The sequence below is a fragment of the Heliangelus exortis genome, chromosome 2 (genome assembly GCF_036169615.1).
Source record: "Heliangelus exortis chromosome 2, bHelExo1.hap1, whole genome shotgun sequence".
In the NCBI taxonomy this organism is placed as follows: domain Eukaryota; kingdom Metazoa; phylum Chordata; class Aves; order Apodiformes; family Trochilidae; genus Heliangelus; species Heliangelus exortis.
Genome location: NC_092423.1, coordinates 99800943 through 99806987, shown reverse-complemented (window position 1 = coordinate 99806987; position 6045 = coordinate 99800943). Strand labels below are relative to the sequence as shown.

Genomic DNA, 6045 nt, shown 5'->3' with positions numbered 1-6045 from the left:
GATTGATTCATCGCGTTAGCAGCTTGGTTGGATGCATCAAGAATCTAAATGCCTTCAAACTGGCAGCTTTTTTCCACATTAAGAACTAATAGTTCTTGAGAATTAATAAACTGCAAAAGTACCTTTCTCAGCGATGTTGGAGAAGAGCACACAGCTAGAGTGGAAGAAAGAAGCTTGTGTTTCTTTTCACCCATATTTCCAGCTTCAGCCTTTCAGAGTGACATTTTGTGCTCCATTTTGCTCCCTGGCAGCATAAATCCATCTGCTGTCAGTGTCTAATAGGGAACTGTTGCTAATCTGCCTAAAAAAGACATGGCAGAGACTGACTAAAACTTCCAGGTGTTATTTCTTAGTTAGCCAAAAGACTGGTGAGTGAGGCAGTCTTCTCTTCCTAGGAAGATTAGGATGGCATGTAGTGTTTTACCCACACAGTGAATCAAAACCAGGAATCCATTCTGTGTCTCATAGGTAGTATGTGTGGGAAGATGACATTGCTGAACTGAGCTGAGGGAGAAGCATGTGTTTATTTATTCACAGCAACAAAACACAAAGGATGACATGATGTCCATAAGAGCATTCACATTTTTCAAGCAGTGTCGTTCTCTGGAGTCTGCTCAGTTCTAGTTCACTAAGGTGACAGTGTCTTATTGCAGTTGTTTTTCACCTACAACACTTAAAAGATCTCCTGGGGAAACACATGATTAATATGTCACATTCAGATAAAAATGACTGATTACCAGGACATAAGCATCAGAGCTAGAATTCTCAACTTACAGTGTCTTCAAAGTCATTAATTACTTTTGCAATGACCTCATTTAGGATATCATGATATACAGGGTCTCTAGTCATTATTTCCAAATCCTTTTTTGAGACCCTTAAACTTTGACTCAATGGCATTGAGTTTAATGTTTAATCATTCACTCCATGGAAAGAGAACTTGCTTTTGTTTGCTCTTAAAACCTGACACCACATAATTTCACCATGTACTCTGTAGCTTTCATTCTGTGAGAAATAATGAACAGCCACTCTTTAATCATCTTCTTGTATCACTCGTGGTATTACAAAATTTGTCACATCCCCCTCTTCCCTCCTACAGTTTGTTTTCAAAGCTGAAGGGCTCTAGATTACTTACTTTTTTTTCTGTGGAAGTTGTTCCACTTTGCAGATCAAAGTTGCCATTTTTCTCAGCATCCTTCCTTCCCAGCTCAAGTACAATCCATTCAAGATAAATGGCGAGAATTTAATAAAATGTGAAAAACATTTGTGAAAACAGAACATTAATCCTTACCATTTTTTTTTCCATTTTTGACACAATATTAACCCTGAAAGATTTTCTGCCTTAGGTCATGACAGCTTTGCATCCTAGTACCTTGGTATTCTTTTCATCCTAATATCAATACCTTGGTATTCTTTTAAATAAATTTATAGATTTAAAGATATAAATAATTAATTAACTCATTTCTAGAAAAAAGTTTCAAAGACATTTCCAAACAATTGTTTTCATGCATTCATCAGTTCTTCTACTATCACTTACATCCCTTTCTCTTAAATCTCAGACCTTGTCCTTGATAGAAAAATACTATCTCCAGAGCAATAATTCAATGAAGTCTGCATACAGAGATTTCTTCTCTCATTAGCTTGAGTAATTCTTAGCTTTAGAGGAAGGATTGCAAGACATCCTTTCCACCAGAACCTAAAGGTGAATACCACTATTCTCTTATGGAAATGGACAGGAATAAAGTGTGATGCCATCTTAACATGAATAGACTGAAATGCCCATTTGCTGCATTTACAAAAGCCTGCCAAGTCCTATCAATTAAATCCATTATAAAAAGAAAAAAAAAACCCCAAACATATGCTAAAATCTCATTCAAAAATAAATTATCTGCTGACTTATTGATTGAGGAAGTAACAGATGCTTGCAGGCTACTTGTAAATATGTACAAATTATTTAATGTTACCCTCTAGTCCTTGTTCAGAGGAAAACATACACAGGAGTCTCTAAGTTTGAGAGCACTCACAGAATTTCCTATACATTGGCTGGAGGGCCGGGCCCAGAGAGTGGTGCTGAATGGGGCTGCATCCAGTTGGCAGCCGGTTACTAGTGGTGATCAGTGTTGGGCCCGGTTCTGTTTAATATCTTCATTGATGATTTAGATGAAGGGATTGAGTCCACCATCAGCAAATTTGCAGATGACACTAAGCTGTGGGGAAGTGTCTATCAGCTGGAAGGCAGGAGGGCTCTGCAGTGGGACCTGGACAGACTGGAGAGTTGGGCTGATTCCAATGGGATGAGGTTCAACACGGCCAAGTGCCGGGTCCTGCACTTTGGCCACAACAACCCCATGGGGAGCTCCAGGCTGGGCACAGAGTGGCTGAGAGCAGCCAGGCAGAAAGGGACCTGGGAGTCTGGATTGACAGGAAGCTGAACATGAGCCAGCAGTGTGCCCAGGTAGCCAAGAAGGCCAATGGCATCCTGGCCTGTATCAGGAACAGCGTGGCCAGCAGGTCCAGGGAAGGGATTCTGCCCCTGTACTCAGCCCTGGTGAGGCCACAGCTTGAGTCCTGTGTCCAGTTCTGGGCCCCTCAGTTCAGGAAGGATATTGAGGTGCTGGAGCAGGTCCAAAGGAGGGCAACCAGGCTGGTGAAGGGACTCCAGCACAGATCCTATGAGGAGAGGCTGAGAGAGCTGGGGCTGTTCAGCCTGGAGAAGAGGAGGCTCAGGGGAGACCTCATCACTCTCTACAACTCCCTGAAAGGAGGGGGTAGCCAGGGGGGGGGTTGGTCTCTTTTCCCAGGCAACTCTCAGCAAGACAAGAGGGCACGGTCTCAAGTTGTGCCAGGGGAAGTTTAGGTTAGATATTAGAAAGAATTTCTTTACAGAGAGGGTGATCAAGCATTGGAATGGGCTGCCCAGTGAAGTGGTGGAATCTCCATCCCTGGAGATATTTAAAAAGAGACTGGATGTGGCACTCAGTGCCATGGTCTGGTAACTGCAGCGGTAGTGGATCAAGGGCTGGACTTGATGATCTCTGAGGTCCCTTCCAACCCAGCCAATTCTATGATTCTATGATTCTATGATACCCACATTGTGCAATGCTTTGCCTCCAACCAAAGCTCTTGCATCTCAGACAATATCTTGAGAAACCTGTGTCAGAAGTGAGATGTTTGCAAGCAGAAGCCCTCTCATTTTTGTCCTCCGGATGGGTAGATGAAAGCCTAGAGCTTGCACTTGTTATCTCATTCACTACACCAAGCAAAATAAATCAACTGGCTGCAAAGGGCTTGCTGACCTTGAGGGAATTCAACACGACAAGAAAGTGAAGTAGCTCCATTAGTTTCCTTGAAAAGGGGAAGGACACTGCAGCAAGATTCAGTTGCACTCTTTGAACAGAGCAGCCTTGTATTAAGGCACTAAATGGAAAACTGAGAAACCAGGGAAAAATTTTCCTGCTTGCAGGACTCTGTGACCATGCAAAAATCTCTTTCAAGCTCCACCTGTGAACACCTTGTTGCAGGAAACATGTTAATGGAGTGGCAAGATGAAAAAAGAGAAGGGCTCTTTTTCTTGTCTAAGCCAACTTACATCCATCTGTGTCACTGTATCACTGCCATGCTTCACAGAAATATTCAAATGTTGGCAAGCAAGATCCACAGATTTAGAAGACCATTAACATCCTCCTGCCCTACTAAGACAGTAAGAGGGTGAATGCACTGAAGACACAAGCTGCCGTGCTTGTAGTAGGACTTGCATAGGTATAAATAAGACCCAGATCAATTTTTATAGAATAATATTCTACCATCTGACTGACTGAAATAAAAATCTCATGTAGTCTCCGAGATCATCAGCTACAGACTTATGTAACAGTAGAAAATGTTTTTCAAGGAAAACGTTAATTGCAGGCTATTATTAGCCATGAAAACATTCCTCAATGTTATGAGTCATGGTTCTTGTCATCAAGCTAAATGCTGTGAAATGTATTTCCTGAAAGCAATAGCCTTAACTTTACTCAACAGTGAGTAAAGCCAAAATTAAAGTGGTTGTATTAGTATGGTTAAATGCTGGCTCTCCAAGGCTTTGTTATGAAATTAAATGGGCACATGTGGTAGGACCTAAGTGGTATTGCATGTATTTGGACTTCTGTAGTGGAGGGCTGATGCTGCCATAGCAACAAAATCTCTGGATTGTTTAATTTTGAAACCACTGCAGTTAAACTCCCTGTTGTGATAGAAAACAGCTGTATGGCTTGCCTACAGACACAGTAATTTTTGTATCTACAGTTGTCTGCAGTGTGATCCATATTTATATTATTAGGGGCTGTATTTCCATAGAGTTTTACATGCCAACTGATGCTTCTGCAGTCCTTCCTTCCACCTGACCAAGAATTTTGTCACAACAAATATCAGAAGCTAGAGCTCTGGGTACATTTCTGTATTTCTGTACATCAATACCAAAACTGTGACCAAAAGACCAAAATCAGATATTTCAAGAGTAATATTGTCTCGCTGTTCCTATTATTTGATTGTAAAGTATAATCACTGGACTTACAAAGAAACATATACACTGTTTTGATCTTATCTTAAATCCTTATATATCTTATATATATTGCACTCTGAATCCCCAACCAAGGGCAGTAACATACCAAGGACAGTTTTGTCAGACACATGCTTCTGATACTTTTTTTCTTCCTGGGCTTAGCAGAGGTCTGGTTTAGGAGGTTGCCTTTACGCTCAGAAATTGTAACACTTGAAATCTCATAGATGAGAAATTTTAAATTTCTGCCTTTTCCAGCATGAAACAAATTTTTGCAATATGATGCTTCAGATGCTCAACTTTTTTTTTTTTTTTTTTTTTTCCCACCCCTTAAAGCATTTAATATTTTCTTCAAACATTGATCTTTTTCATATGCTCAATCTTTACAGCAATTGAAGTTACCAATTTCAGGAACAAATACCATTATACCTACATGAAGAACAGATAGCAATTTTGAATCAGTTTAATGTACTGAGTACAGCTCCTGTTCTACTTCTTTTAATTTCTCAGCTGTCAAGTAACATCATCTTTTTCTCTATCTACAGTCATTGCTACTTTAAACTTGACCCTTCCTGCTCTTGGGCCACTGTGTCACTCTGGAGGAGTAAAGACTATCTATCTAAAAATAGTTTATATTTTCATGTATTTTTAGGTCTTTTAATGTGCAGTTATTGTGGTTGTGTATCTTCAGGTTAAAGAGAATCAGATGTTCTGGTGTATTTTGCAGCCCCTCTGTAATTTGCTGTTGTTCACAGTCAGACGTGGTGTATTATGAAAGAGCTGCTGCCTATTAAAATATTTCTGATGAGAACCCATTAGTGAAAATGTATGGTCCATTAGCAAAATTTCCATTAGTGAAATTTCCATTAGTGAAATTAGTTGTGTAGCCAACATATCTATCTACTAAGTGCTGGATCAACATTCCTCTCTCTCCCTGTCTTGTAAATTGGCTCACAAGACATAGCAGAGCTTCCGACCACTGCTACCCAGGGAAATAAAATAGAATTATTTGTAGGTATGGAGTCTCTGCTACAAAGCAGAAACTTGCCTGTGAAGGGAAATTATCCATGCAGCTTGTAGGAATAGAGTTATACTGCTCTTAATGAGACAGACTTCTGTAGGCAGGTTATCTCAGGATTTGGAATGTGTCTTTTCGGTTTGTTGTATGTCTCTTCAAAAGCACTGGAAGTGAAAATGAAAACAAGCTTAAAATCACATACAGGTTCACAAGGGGACTAAAATTAACATACTCTCAGTGATATCACTAAACCAATAGAGATAATAAGCTTTCCCAGAGAAAACATCCTTGAATAAGCTCTCCAGTTCTGCTTTAGAGGTCCTTTCTCCTCCTTTATTAAAAAAAGAACATAAAAGAGAAAATCACTCTCATGTAAGCTGTTACATTTCATGATGCCCCACAGAATGAGATGGCTGGAGAGTGGGTGTTGCATCTCCATGTGTTATCACAAGACTCCTGAATACAGGCATCTCAGAGGAAAAGTTACCCCCTA

The 6045-nt window shown here is 40.2% G+C and overlaps 1 long non-coding RNA gene across 1 annotated transcript; it reads right to left on the bottom strand.

Annotated features, from left to right (window-relative positions):
* Positions 1 to 505: 505 nt before the first annotated feature.
* Positions 506 to 2032, bottom strand: LOC139793072 (uncharacterized). The gene is made up of 2 exons (XR_011724482.1): positions 1133 to 2032; positions 506 to 685 (listed from the first exon to the last, which is right to left on the bottom strand). It is a non-coding gene; the product is annotated as an uncharacterized lncRNA (long non-coding RNA).
* Positions 2033 to 6045: the final 4013 nt, after the last annotated feature.